Source organism: Hordeum vulgare, chromosome 5H (genome assembly GCF_904849725.1).
Source record: "Hordeum vulgare subsp. vulgare chromosome 5H, MorexV3_pseudomolecules_assembly, whole genome shotgun sequence".
Classification (NCBI taxonomy): Eukaryota; Viridiplantae; Streptophyta; class Magnoliopsida; order Poales; family Poaceae; genus Hordeum; species Hordeum vulgare.
In genome coordinates, this window is record NC_058522.1 from 568,370,635 (window position 1) to 568,386,767 (window position 16,133).

The following is a 16,133-nucleotide window of genomic DNA, read 5'->3' on the forward strand; positions in this document are numbered from 1 at the left end:
CACATATTTCCTAGAAATGTTGAAGAAAACCCGAATATGCCGCTATACCTAGTATTTTTAAGTTTAGCGCTGCAATTTGGCAACAAGCACTTGCTAGGTCAACTGGCTAGGAACACTGCTGTCGATCGCAAGGTTGGAGGATTGACTCCACATTTTCCCTTCCATTTTTTGCTAATATTTCATTCACGTCTGCGACTGGGCCGACCCGTATTCGCGCTCCTTCAGCCGCCTGCGGGCGGCAAATAGGAGCACCCCTTACATTAAACACATAGCTGCGTCGATGAAGCAGAGGAACAACTTCATAATTTTTTTAATGGGAGTGCCGCCATTTGTTTAGACATGGAATGAAGTAGTATTTATGGGGAGTAGAGATGAGTTGTATTAGGCTCTGAGTTCAAGTATGAATTATATGATGTTGGGCCAAAACCTATTTTTCTATTTTTGTGGGCTTCGGTATTGAAGTATTTAGGCTGCACCAAAATAGAGTTATGATTGGGATGAATGATAAATAACCTAATAGTTATGATTATGAATAATGGTGCCCCCAAGAGGTAGCGCACCTTTACAGAACTCGGCCAGATTCTCATTTCCAAGTGCATCAAGTTTTACATGTTAGTCATATTGCTCTCCCTCGCTCAAAAATTACTCCCTTGGCATAATTACAGTCCATCTCCACATTGCACACCACGTGTCATGAACACCAAAGGGACCATTTATTTTTGGTGATTAACCATTGTAAGCATAATATCAGAGATGGTGAGCAGCATGAGGGCCATGAACGCGTCCCTGTTGCAAATCCCATGCTTGCTGTAATAACTCGCAGCATCACCATTCATGTATGCATCAATACCGAAAGGGAAAGAAAACAATAGTGAAACATCAGAGCTTGACGATTCGTCCATGGCGAAACCGCAAGATTCAGAATTAGAGCAAGTTGCATGGAGAGGGGTAGTAGGGGGGCAAAGATAGGCGGCAACTTATCTGCTTAGTTTGCAGGTAGATCTTGTTGGTATTTGATCTAAGGCCCAACGGGCTGTAGAGAAAAGAAAGAAAGAAAAAAGGCCAAAGGATAAACGCAAAGTAACGTAAAAGAGAGGGCCACGATCCAACGAACGTTCCCTCGTCACAACAGAAGCGCCCTGATCGGGGGCACCCTAACCAACGTGGTTTTGATCCCCTGTCGCCAGCGCACATAAAAGGGTGGGGAGCAGGCGACACCTGCGTGCGAGATCTAATTCACGTATGGTTTACTACTGCTCCCTACATCCCTAAAACCCTAACCGATCTGGGGGAGCGCTGCACGACGGGAAGACCATCACCAAGCTCTGCCCCTGTTCCAGGGCAGTGCCGGTGGCGCCCGAAGGGACACCGCTTCCCGCCACGACCGTCTACCCCGAGCCTGCATCACGCCTGCATCGAGCAGGCACGGGACATCGCATCGCCTACACCAATGGCCTCAACCATTGGTGGTAAGAACCAATCTTTCTCTCACTTATATTGTTTAGGTGGTCTAATTACTAGGCATAAGATCCACTCATATGAATCCTACGGGATTAATGCTAACAGATCTTGCCCCAGCTTGACTTCTTTTTTTTCGTGAGAGGAACAGTGCCTCAGCTTGTCGTAAAGGCATTGAGGATGAAGCTGCTGCATCAGCAGGGTCGGTCTCGAGATGATTAGCCAGGGCCCGGTGGTTTGCCTTCACGTTCCAAGGACGGTTGGATGCACCCACTGACCCACGACAATGACATGCTCAATCAGCTGCTTGTAACTGTAGTCCAGCTTCTTCTTCCTGGGGCAGAACGGGCATCTAAACCTGTCGGTGCCAAACCTTGCCACAAGCTTACCAGACTTCAAATCCGTGTATGCTTTTTTAGCATAGTCGCCTGTGGCTGTATCTGTATCACTTAGCTCCGACGACTCGTTGGAACTACACTCCACGGCAGACCTGAAAATATGGCAACAAGGTTAAAGTTCATTGCCAATTGCGAGCCACATGAGGTTCCATTGCCCAATTATGGAAACCCCTAAATGAAAGACTAACCTCCTTATCAGAGATAGCAATAAACTAGTAGTACTTAAATAGGCACCTTGCCCCACAATATATCCGGAAGTGGACTAGACACTAATGCCATAACCTACTCGTATGTTCTTTGCTAGATGCGAGCCACATGAGGTTGCCATTGCCCAATTATTGTAACACGGGCGCTCGTAGCTCACCTTAAGCCGGTCAAAGCGTACGCAAGCGTCACCAATGAGTGACCGTAAAAAGTGTGTTAGCTATATTTCGGCTAGAAGAGTGACAAAATTGAAAATACGCTTCAAGTACGACCCTGGCGCTGGCGATGGCGAGAAAACTCACTTCTCGTCCTCTGCTTTATGGTCCTGGGGCTTCAGTATGCCACCATCGATGAGCGGTTGCAACTTGGATTTCGCAAGATCCTTCATCCTGGAATCAGGGGATTCCAGATATGCAGCCACCACCATGGAGCTGCAGCAACCAACAAATTCAAAAGAATATCAGCGCATGATTCCTTTGTTTGTCCTTCAAAATACCACCTAAGCAGTGCAATGTACTCCCTCCGTCCCAAAATAAGTGACTTCAATTTACACTAACTTTAGTACAAAGTTGAGTCATTTTTGAGTCACTTATTTTGGGACGGAGGGAGTAGTATGTAAATTGCAACCAATAGTTGAAATTTTATTCATCGCATTTGCATGGTTCATGTGCCAGAACCATGACTTGGTTTCGACATCTTATGAGTTTCAACACTAGCATACCCCTACTTGTTTGGGACTGAAAGGCTTTGTTCTCATTGTTGCATTTGCATGGTTCGCAAATTTGATGAACAGATTGAAGAACTCACATATTGATGATGAGTCATTTTGAGGTACCTGAATCCATCTGCATATAACTTGCATTTCCCTTTGAGGGCTTTTTTCCAGAGGATAGCAGCAAATGCAGGACAATCAAGTATCATTCTTCTGATTATGCGGCTGGAGTGGTAGTTATCAAAGGCGTGCTCATCACCATCATCTGTCCTAGGGCGCGATGCGTCAGAAGCTATGGCATTGTGAAGTACGTGGATCCTGTCAGTGACCCCCTCCAAGAAGTTATTTTTTCCACCTACAGCAACCTTGGAAATGGCGATACAGAACCTCCATAGGCATAACAGCAGTACACCTCTTATGAAGCAAAAATATGTGCAATCATGATGCTCTTCAATAGTCGATTCCTCATTTGTATTAAGAGTCATTTGTATTAAGCGTAGACCAAAAACAAAGAATATTATCTCGTATAGTACATCTTTGCCAAATTAAGTTTGCTCGAAGTAACTGTCCAACATTTTCAATGCAAGTCTCGATGAGAACCTGCAAAGGAAAAAAAGAACACCTGCATTCTTGCTGGGATTAGGCTTACATGACTGAAAGCATAGTTATGTTGGGATCAGGGGTGTTATGTGACTGATGGGAGCATGGTAATGATGCGACTAGGGATGTTATATAAAATACACTGCTGCGAGGATAAATGTAGATCTCTTGATGGGGAGAAGTACATGCTCCAAGAGAAATGCCGTTGAATAAATAAATAAAAATTTAAATACTCCTTCCGATCCAAATTAATAGTTGCAGCTTCAGAGTACATGTTTTCGGTATCACCTCATAAAGCTCGCTTCTCACCAACAGTTCCTGCCGCCGTTTAATAGGGTCTTCCTTGCTATCAGATGCAACCATTGTGTCCACGTTCTTTGTCAGCTACATCATCCAACTTACTACCCAAGTTAACCTGTAACAAAAAATGCAAATTTGGGGGGGGGGGGGGGGGGGGGGGGCCTCTTCAAAGTACTTAAGAGTTAATAGTATAGGTAACTTGCCTTTGAAACAAGGGAAGGCACGTTCTAGTTCAGATAAAACAATTCGCCCAGAGTCAGATAACGTGAACAAAGTGGGTGAAATAGCTGCAGCAATGGGTGTCTCCCGTTCTGTTCCAACAAGGAGCTCCATCATAAATATTTCATGCGCATATAACTAACAAATAAAAATAAGCACATCAGAAGCTTGGAATTCCTTTTACCTTGTCAAATATGAGTTCCTTTAACTGCTTTGTCAGCTCACCAATTACAACCTATAAATATTGAAAGCAAGCTATAAGCATTGTCTCTTCAGATTACTCGTAATGGCGGCATAACGCTTGCTTCAAGCAAACAATTGGTGCTGACTAACCTCAATAACAAGTTCTGTGTTATCAACAATGGAGAGAAGACAAATAACGAACCGGAGGAAGAAAAAAAGACATGTTAGTTCAGTTGATGATTAATCGCTTAGAAGCATAAAACCATCTGAATTTACTGTCCACTGGGAGAATGTTTGCATAGGTTAAAGCATAGAATTCATGGTACGATACTGTTGGAACTCGGCTCACAGGATCGATCACATCAAATCACGACGAACACGCACACATAAAAAACATGTAGCCAAGGGCCCTTGTCGTGCCCTAATTCTTCCCTCTATATTTTCTGTTTTCTCAACTCGATACAAAACTTCATGCTACCTTGATGCATATATATATATGCTGCCTCCAGGATCAATGCCTAGCCGACCGAAACTAGTCCTACTCGAACACAATGACCAGACTCCTAACCGGACTCAACTATGTTACTTTCCTAATCTAATGACGACAATGTTGATCACAATTACCAAAATCAGCTTGACCATACTACTAAAAACCAACACATATATCACAACTTTGTAAACCTAATCAAGATTATACTAACAATTTCTCCCTAATCTTGACATTGTCTTCCGCTCTTCTCCCGTCTTGGCTCGTTGATGATCTACTCCATGTCGACTCATCGATCCCGCAACACAACAAGTTAAATTGATAGGCTTCATTGATCGCAACAATCTCTCCTCCGATTTTAACATGGCAATTTTACAGATCACCTCAACTATGCCTTAGACCACCCAGCCTCGCCAGTATCCCGTGGAATATACCACCCGATGGACTACACCGTCCACCCTAACGAGATACATGCCGGCTCCTTATGGATCACACCACCCCGTGGACTACACCTCCCACTCCAGCCTCATGTAGAGACATGGCCTCATTGAAGAGACTCACCTTCACTGGTTTACCGCCCCCACATACTTGAACTTGATCCTCCCGTCGAGACACATAGACGACTTGAGCTTCATCTTCAACATCTCCTCAAAGAGACGAGCACGTGTGAACTCACACGACTCCTTGACTCATATATCTCCTGGAGACGACGATCTTGACGACATACCGGCACCGAACCCCGGCACCACCGCTCCCGTCAATAATCTTCTTCCACCGCCTTGTTGACGACAGCCTGTCGTCTCCCTCCATGCCGCTCCGCCGAACGACAATCGCCAGATCCTCCTTGTCGCTGCTCCACCCAACGACTTCATGGCCCGCCCCGAGGCGCTAGCGGGTCGCCACCCCGGGGCAAGCACAACTTCACCTCGACCTTGCTCTGATACCAATTGTTGAAACTCGAATCACATCAAATCACATCAAATCACGACGAACACGCACACACAAAAAACATGTAGCCAAGGGCCCTTGTCGTGCCCTAATTCTTCTCTCTATTATTTTATGTTTTCTCACCTCGATACAAAACTTCACCCTACCTTGGTGCATGTGTGTGTGTGTGTGTGTTGCCTCCAGGATCAACGCCTAGCCGACCCAAACTAGTCCTACTCGACCACAATGACCAGACTCCTAAGAGCAAGTACAATAGAGATAAGTCAGCTGGCTATAAAGAATAAACTAATATATTTTTGTTTAGTTAGAGGAAAGAGAAGAGGAGAGAGAAGGTAAGCGGGCTCTTAGCTAAGAGCCATCTCTAGCACGTGCTCCTAGGCATTTTGTGAGTATGAAAGATGAACCATATAATAAAGAAGTAATACACTTTTGCAATGAACTATTATACATGTTGGCTATAAGATGGACTATAGATGACATGGCAATGGCTTATAGCCAGCAGCTGCCTATACTATTGTACTTGCTCTAACCGGACTCAACTATGTTACTTTCCTAATCTAATGACCCGGCAATGTTGATCACAATTACCAAACTCAGCTTGACCCGGACACATATACTACTAAAAACCAACACATGTATCACAACTTTGTAAACCTAATCAAGATTATACTAAAAGATACTCCCTCCGTCCTAAAATAAGTGTCTTAAGTTTAGTACAATTTTATACTAGAGATAGTACAAAGTTAAGACAGTTATTTTAAGACAGAGGGAGTACTATTTAAACACTAAAATATATTACATATATAGACATCACTTACAAGGCATCCATAATCAGTGAGAGCAAGCTTCATAATCTGCCCCTTCAAGCTTTTGATAACCATCTTTCTATCCTGAAATGTATTACCGTGTTAAATGGCAAAAGCACACTGGAAATAAGCAAGAAGGAATATAGTACTGAATATGCAGCATGAGGCACTAACTAATGCACAATTCAATTTGCATGACTATTTAGTGTCTCTGGAATCTACAGAAGTTAATAAATAAACATCGGATAAAACAGATGAGTGGGCAAAGTTAAACCAAATGATCGCTCGGAAATCAGTCTCTTAAGATACAATAAGAAAACGGAAAGAGAGAGAAAAACAGACAATGTACCTCCGCAAGGCCATGCCTGTGGCAAGCAATCCCTAATTTTAATCCTTCCTTGGTCTGCATACTCTGAATGAGAAGTGGCTCTGAAGATCTTTTCTTCTCCGCTATTGATTTTTCTAATAATTCAGTGACACCTGATAGTTCATCTCCGCCGTATGTCCAACATGTCAGTTAACGGTCAAACACACGTTAACTAGACAAATTGTTTAGGTGCGGGCCCGACCTGTCACAAACCTGTTTAATTTTTTAACAACTAAGATTTTGGGTTTTCTAAAACAGTCGACCATGCGTTTGGTAGTTATCTGAAAAAAATTAAAAATCGGTAGATTTTTGAAACCATAGCCTATAAACTAGTAGTTTTATGCTATTTACTCGTTTGATTACACGTGGCAACTAATTAACCATACATGACAACTATGTTTGATCATACATGACAACTATAATTTGACCATCCGTGGGAACTAATTAATCACACATGACAAGTATGTTTTGATCATACATGGTAACTACTGTTAATTATACATGGCAACCCAAATGATAAGTGCCCCGCATGCGGCACAAAGTAACACCGTCTTGATATTTTTACAACTAAAATTGACATCCAAGAAAAAATGAAACCCAAAAAAAAATCAAAACTTGTCATTCAAAACAGAGAAGTTGTCATGCTTTACAACTAAAGTTGCCATAAAAAATATCAGGGCGAAATTGCTTCATGCCACACATGCAGGATGGAGTGAGTAGTTGTTGTTGGTTCAGTATGTGGCCCGAAGTATTTATGCCCGGACGTGTGAGCAGTTCTAATATTCGCTCACACAGGGTCATGTGGGTTGCCTTCTCAGCATGCCACACAGAATCGTGTGGTCGGGTGTTCATTGTGCCACATGTGTTGTGAATATAAGGACCCAAAAACAATCATGAATTCAAAACTGTTTGTCATTTAAAAAAAGTTGAAAAATGTTCGCGATTCTAAAAAAAATGTTCATGAATTTCAAAAAATGTTCTTGATTAAATGTTCGCAATTTTTAAAAAGTGATCATGATTTCGAAAAAAAAGTGAAATTGCAAAAATATTTGTAAAATAAAAAATATGAATTTGGAAAATGTGCATGAATTCAAAAACTATTCAAGAATTAAAAAATTGTGAATTCAAAAATGTTCGTGAATTTCAAAATATCTTCTTTATTACTAACTGGAAATGTTCATAGCTAATGTCAACTCTACTATTGTGATTCTATAATATTATGTTCATGTTGGATGACATGAGCTTAATAGTCTGGGGGGAGGGGGGGTTCTGGTCCGAGTTTTATGACATTGGCCAAGTACTTTCATACTATCGTCGAAATTGAATGGAACATCGATGGATAATCGCTTGAATTTGAGAAGCGACACAAAATGGCGAAAGGGGGCAACACTGGATAGCAAATGTCTCATCAAAATAAAGGATATGAGTTCATTCAACAACATGTACTCCCTCCGTAAAGAAATATAAAATCGTTCGGATCACTATATTAGTTATCTAAACGATCTTATATTCCTGTATAGGGGGAGTATGTCATATATCTTATCTCATATTTTGTAGCAATACATGGTTATTTAATTAGTTCTATAGTACTGATGAAACTTATTATTTTTGACCTTCCAAATCCAAAACTCACCTGCATTTTCGCTCAAGGGACTGGTTCCAATGTCATTTTTCTAAATATTGTTGTAAAAAAATTATTGGGGAACTACCAGAAGGGCTTTTCTTTTGCCAAATATTGTCATGATATTTGTTCCATGTGGAACTATGTCCATCTCAAAATCCATGAAGGGGAGACCATTAAGCGGGTCTCATGCGGCTCAAAGAAGGCATTGGTTCACACAATGCAACATGACATTTGGATAGTGCGGTGTGAGTTCTACTTAACATCCTTTCCTAGGGGATGAAACATTGGTTGTAAACCTTTATGTTCCATGAACTTTGTAACAAACAAGTTGTGTGCTGGCTAGGTGCATCATCTTAATGTGGATGTTGAAAGTTAAATAAAGTAATTCCTTCTCAAAGGGAAAAAAAATAGGCCATTTGTCATTTGCTTAAAGCCTCGTAGCCTCGGACTAATGAGAGTACCAAGCTCATAATCAAGGGATGCTTCACTGTTGACCTACGGGAACCAGAGGATCCATGACTACGATTCAGTGCTAACACCAAGTCCTATATAAGCATCAAGCAAGGTGGTGGCCTCAAGTGCACAGGGGTGTTGTAGCACTTTCGTGATAAGTGAAGTGTCGAGCCCACAAGTAACTAATAGGAAGGAATTACAAACCCCATAACCATGATATCACTAATGTAGTTACGTATGCACCCAAAACGTAGTTTGAAAATAGGTTACCTTAGTAAGTTGCTAGGAAAACAAATAAAAGAATAGTGTTTATCTAAACTACAAACAAGAGATAAAAGACGTTAAAATAAAGAGACTACAGTGGAAGAAACGGTGCTTGAGTAGTAAAAGTTCTCGGGGAAACTAGAGTCATCACCACAAGTATGATGCTAACAACACATGATAAACATGGCTCTCTGTTTGTATCACTAAGCCACTTGTATATGATCTCGTGTGGGCGAAGCCAAATAAAGTACGCATTCCCACTAAGGTTACCGCATACACTTGTGCCGCCATCATGCTTCCCCACTCTTGTTATCACAACAATGATTAAGGGGAATGAACTCTTCATGGCCACGGCCATAGTCTGAACAACTCAAAACTACTAAGGATGGAACAACTATGTCAGCAACTGTATTTTTTAATAAATAACAGAGAGTAACCCCATGCGAGGAGAATACATGGGTCAGGATCATGATCATCCACATGGGTATGAAGTGAGCAACGTGTCGTTGGACAGAAACATGGTCCCCAAAGAGCCTGGCTAAGAACAAATAAGTTTGTATATCAGCGATGTGTTTCATTTCAAACATTCAGGTCTGATCTTCTTGTAGATACCAAATAAGCATGCATACAACAATCGTCTCACAATTTCTTGGAAAGAACATCATCCTTATCAACCGGTACAAACTAATTTCTGAACGAACAATATCAATATACTTAAAACTTCCAACAAAAAACTAATGTGAACCCTTGATCACCTCCAGAAGTGGTCATTAGACTTGCCTATAAGCCATCAGGTCATACTGATATAACTTTCAGACTTGCTATGATCTTTCCAGCTGATTGTTGCAATTGATGAAATAGCAACACTTGAATCTAGAAAGTGGACAGATCCCAAATTTGCTTAAGAATGGCACAAATAAGTGATTCACAACTACATATATGTTCTCGGTATTCTCCTGCAACAAATCTCACCACATCATGTTACCTTCTGTCGAGATTTCAGTTCCTGGTCAGTATCCCTCAAGCTAGATTAGGAAAATTTCAAATCAGAAGGTACAAAGCATCACAAGCTAACAAATGAATTGTTAGCAGACAAAAGCTAAAGGTAAAGGCCATTTCCCGGCGATACAACAACATGCATGCACACAATTTAGCAATCTAAACTGCTCCTTTTTATTTTTGTCAGTCTAATTCAGATCCAAGCCACCACCTGGGCAAACGCGTGGCCCACTGGGTTGGCCGCGTGGGCCAAATTCAGAACAAAGAAATTCTAGAGTTGCAGCTTTACAAAGGATGGATACAAAAAAAATCAAAAAAATCTAGATTCAAGGACCTGGAACTTATGGAGCTGATGGACTTGGAAACTAAATCTTCTGATTTTACTGAATACAAAATGAAATAAGCCAACAGTCACGCAAGAGAAGGTGAATGTTCAATGAAATCCCGTTTACCAAGACCTGAAGGTATACTTATGCAACCTAATACATCAGAAATCATATAGGCAGATTTTCATACTGGAAACCCAATCATTGCTACTAAAATGGTAAACATAGATGAATGGCCCTAAGAAATATTATGGAGTGATGTCAAGTATGGTGGTGTATTGGTGTTCCGAAATTAATTGTACCTTACTGCATAACATGAATGGCAGTACATGTTGAATTAGTCACAAATCAGCCCCATATTACCGGTGTGACCATCTAATAGATGTATCTCTAATATGTGAATGTGTATATGCATGACAAAAGATGTATCCACATAAACATAGGCTCACACATGATGGAAATTTTGTGATTCTCCAACAATTCTGTATATAAATATCAAGCAAGAAAGATGTGCTCTTTAGGAAGCTGAAGTTTGCCATGTCATCCGTAGAAGGATTATACATATATACTTGCGACTTGAGAAAGGTCATTTATTTCGATACCATATGTGGAAACAACTGAAACATTAGGCAAACACCAAACACATGGTACATCTACAACCGCAAGTGTACTTATCTACATCTTACTTTCAAGTTTCAAGTACCATTAGTCAAACAAACAATTTAAAGCTTTGTCAGATCACAAATATTGACTCGAACGCATCTATTTCTTCCAATTTCGGTCTTCATATATACGCATAGGATGCTCCTAAAACCCACAAATGAAAGAATAACCTCCTATTATTCATCAGAGAAAGCAATAAACTACTTAAACAGGAACCTCGCACCACAATAAATTCGAAAGTAGACTAGACACTAATGCTCTAACCTACTCGTGAGTTCTTTGCTAGATGTGAGCCACATGAGCTTGCGATTGCCCAATTATGGCAATACAGGCGCTCGTAGCTCACCTTAAGCCGGTCAAAGCGTACGCCCCGTCACGCAAGCCTCGCCAATGACTGTAAAATATTTATTAACCATATTTTGGCCAGATAATGAGAAAATTCAACATAAGCCTCAAGTACAACCCTGGCGATGGCGAGAAAACTCACTTCTCCTCTGCTTCATGTACCTGGGGCTTCAGTATGCCACCATCGATGAGCGGTTGCAACTCGTATTTTGCAAGATCCTTCACCCTGGAATCTGGAGATTCCAAATATGCAGCCACCACCCTGGAGCTGCAGCAACCAACAAGTTCAAAGGAATATCAGCACATGATTCCTTTGTTTTTCCTTCAAAATAGCACATAAGCAGTGCAGTGTGCTATGTAAATTGCAACCAACAGTTAAAATTTTATTCATCGCATTTGCATGGTTCACGTGTCAGAACCATGACTTGGTTTCGACATCGTATGGGTTTCAACACTAGACTACCCCTAATTGTTTGGGACTGAAAGGCTTTTTTGTTGTTGTTGCATTTGCATGGTTCACAAATTTGATGGAACAGATTAAAGAACTGACATATCGATGATGAGTCATTTTGAGGTACCTGAATCCTTCTGCATATAACTTGCATTTCCCTTTGAGGGCTTTTTTCCAGAGGGTAGCAGCAAATGCAGGACAATCAAGTATAATTCTTCTGATTAAGTGGCTAGGGTAGTCATCAAAGGCGTGCTCATCAACATAATCTGTCCTCGGGCGCGCTGCGTCACAAGCTATAGCATTGTGAAGTACGTGGATCCTGTCAGTGACTCCCTCCAAGAAGTTATTTTTTCCACCTACAGCTACCTTGGAAAATGGCAATTCAGAACCTCCATAAGCGAAACAGCAGTACCTCTTGTAAAGCAAAAAATGTGCAATCCTGACGCTCTTCCATAGTTGATTACTCATTTGTATTAACCGTAGACCATAGACAAAGGAGGTTACCTCATATAGTACATCTTTGCCAAAGTTTGTTCGAAGTAACTCTCCAACATTTTCAATGCAAGTCTCAATGAGAACCTGCAAAGGAAAAAAGGACACCTGCATTATTGCTGGGATTAGGGGTTACATGACTGAAAGCATAGTTATGTTGGTATCAGGGGTGTTACGTGACTGATGGGAGCTTAGTAATGTTGCGACTAGGTATTCTTTGACAAATGGTCACCCTTAAATGATAGTATATATTACACTGCTATGAGAATAAATGTAGATCTCTTGAGGGGAGAAGTACATTTTTCCAAGAGAAATGCCATTTAATAAATAAATCAAAAGTTAAATACATGTTTTGAGTATCACCTCATAAAGCTCGCTTCTCACCAACAGTTCCTGCCGCCATTTAATCGGGTCCTTCTTGCTATCAGATGCAACCAGTGTGTCTTCTGAACCCCCATATGCTTTGGCAGCCACATCATCCAACTCACTATCCAAGTTAACCTGAAACAAACAAACAAAAACAAATTTCAGGGGGGGGGGGGGGGGGGGGGGGGGGCTGTTTCTCTTCAAAGTACTTAAGAGTTAATACAATAGGTAACTTGCCTTTGAAACAAGGGAAGGCACGTTGTAATTCAGATAAAACAATTCACGCGGAGTCATATAACGTGAGCAAAGTGGGTGAAATAGCTGCAGCAGTGGGCGTCTCCCGTTCTGTTCCAACAAGTAGCTCCATCATAAATAGTCTCATGTGAACATAATTAACAAGTAAAAATAAGCACATCAGAAGCTTGGAATTCCTTTTACCTTGTCAAATATGAGTTCCTTTAACTGCTTTTTCAGCTCATCAACTACAACCTATAAATATTGAAAGCAAGCTATAAACATTGTCTCTTCACTTCTTCAGATTGCTTATAATGGCAGCATAACACTTGCTTCAAGCAAATGATTGGTGCTGGCTAACCTCAATAACAAGTTCTGTGTTATCAACAATGGAGAGAAGACAAATAACGAACTGGAGGAAAAAAGACATGTTAGTTCAGTTGAGGACTAATTGCTTCGAAGCATAAAACCATCTGGAAGTTACTGTGCACTGGGAGAATGTTTGTATAGGTTAAAGCATAGAATTCACACAGTACGATCCTATTTAAACACTAAAATATATTACATATATAGACATCACTTACAAGGCATCCATAATCATCGAGAGCAAGCTTCATAATATGCCCCTTCAAGCTTTTGATAATCCTCTTCCTATCCTGAAATGCATTGCCGTGTTAAATGGCAAAAGCACACTGGAATAAGCGAGAAGGAAAATACTACTGAATATGCAGCGTGAGGCACTAACTAATGCACAGTTCAATTTGCATGACTATTCAGTGTCTCTGGAATCTACAGAAGTTAATAAATAAACATCGGATAAAACAGATGAGTGGGAAAAGTTAAACAAAGGGATCGCTCTAAAATCTGTCTCTTAAGATACAATAAGAAAACGGAAAGAGAAAAAAAAAATTACCTTCGCAAGACCATGCTTGAGGCAAGCAAGCCCTAATTTTAATCCTTCCTTCGTCTGCATGATCCGAATGAGAAGTGGTTCTGAAGATCTTTTCTTCTTCGCTTTTGATTTCATTGGTGTAAGATGGGGAATTAATTGACCAATCACATCTTCATCTAGGAAAGATGACCCTCGAGTAAGATGGGGGATTAACTGACGAATCACATCCAAGGCTGATGTCTACGAAACACATGCATATATTAGATAGTGTGATAAGCTGAAGAAACATCTCACCAAAAAAGGAGAGCTTTCTTATAAAGATAAGCCAATCACGACAATAAAACACATTTACCTTATCCGCAATTGTTAAGTACTCCAATATGACCATGTGTGCTATGGAATACTGAACAATACCCTTTTCCAGAACAGGCTGGATAACAGTAGTCATATGCTGCAGGACAGATGATTTCTGTAGTCCAAGCTTGGAAATTATATTTAACACACTGAAAAAGGAAGTTGAATTTTAGGATATTGAACTAAGTAAATAACTGCAGCCACCTATGGCAGGATAATTGGATGACTACAATAATGTTTCCCTCCGCCCAAGTTTAAGTTTTGTACAGAGAAGTAACAAAGTTAAGAGGAAACCTCAAAGAAGATGTATGACTAAGACATTATAGCGTGCCAACCTGAGCCTGCATGGTTTTTCTTGAGCCAGGTCCTTGGACAGCTGAAGCTCAGTGGAGTACAACTCCAACAACAAACTTCTTTTCTGGGGCCGCGTCGCCTGATGAAAGGCGCAGTCAACAACTGCAAGAAAGAATACATCTCAATGTGAGATTACCATGTACCCCTTTACTTGCTTAGCAAATAGAAACGCATGCGGACAATGGCATTCAACCGTTAACTCCTGCTGCTCCTATAGATGACGAGTTCCTACCCATTATATGACAATAACAAATAGCAACACATACCTGATGCTCCTATCGTGTGACGAAGTAGAGAAGCAACATGACCATGAAGGGAAGAGACAACAAGACAAACTGTTCTTGACTGGCTGCAGCCACAAACAAGAGGTACGTTAGTGAAAGCTAAGGGTACCTCGAACAAACAAGCAACATTCTCACATATGAACCCATATGAGTTTTTAGCGAATGATAGAGAAATTTACCCCGTTTTATGATAGAATTCACAAGGAAACCAGTGTATTTATTATTGCGAGAAAGATGGAGCAAATGTGGCTGCAGGGCAAGAAAAATAGGATCCCTCTCTGACTCTGAGCACCACTTCACACATAACTGACAAAAAAATGGTGGCTATCAGAATAAGTACCAAAACACCATATGCAACGAGTTCATAAAGAATGAATATCGTCAGCTTACTTGAAGAACACATGCGGTTACAGGGGATCCAGACATTTCCACATATTTCCCATCTATTTTACGGAGAGCCTCGGTAATTAGCCTGCGCAGATGACAAATCCATGTACATAAGAAGTAGAACATATGTCTTAACTCAGACTTTGATAGTGACACTTACTTGGATCTAACCTTGCCGCTCAGACCACGGCATCTCACCCTTTGACATAGCACTCTGAGTTCCTGTTAAAATTCAGGTGCCGTGAGGAATCAAACTTAGAGTTGCCCATAATATATGTGGTACTGAATCATGATAAACAGACAGAGGTGGCGATTCAAGCAGAAGCAGGAGTTGCAAATTTTCTACCGGGATCAAATTATGGCATCACATACAGGAATTTGTTGATGCTGCTGGAAACATGATGAAAGCAAAAAAAAGAAATTACCTTGACGAGGTTGTAATCGAAGTCGGGCGTTTCCTGCCACAGAGAGTCAATGACATTTCCTGTTTCAGCTCAAGCTCAAGCCAGACCATACACTAAACCAATTCCCGTGCTCCAACCATGTCCGTACGTACCTCGGCTGCGACTCGCTCGTCCACGGCGGTGACGGGCTGCCGCTTCACCTTGGCTCCGTTGGGCTTCTTTCCCCTTGGCCCGCTTGGACGGCGACGCCTCGCGCTTCCGCTTTTTGGCGCCCGGGCGGTCGCCGCCGCCGGCCATGGCGATGTGAGGTGGTGTCGGCGAAGACGGGCGAGGGTTTACTGCGTACCGCCGGGCCGGACGGGCTCGTTCGTATCGGGCCTATTTGGTTTTTTTTTCTTTAGCAGTCTTCCTCCGGCCTCTCGGCCGGTTCGGCCGCATCGGAATTTTGGCCTGGACATATGCGTGCCGAGCAGGATTAAATTAGGATTATTATATTGCTTCTGACTGTCTGGAAGTTATATACAGAGTATATAGGAAAAAGTTCAAAACAAACCTTAAA

General features: G+C 41.4%; 2 pseudogenes; both read right to left on the minus strand.

Annotated features, from left to right (window-relative positions):
- Nucleotides 1-977: 977 nt before the first annotated feature.
- LOC123397350 lies at nt 978-9,381 on the minus strand (annotated as a pseudogene).
- Nucleotides 9,382-9,595: 214 nt separating this feature from the next.
- LOC123453165 lies at nt 9,596-15,919 on the minus strand (annotated as a pseudogene).
- Nucleotides 15,920-16,133: the final 214 nt, after the last annotated feature.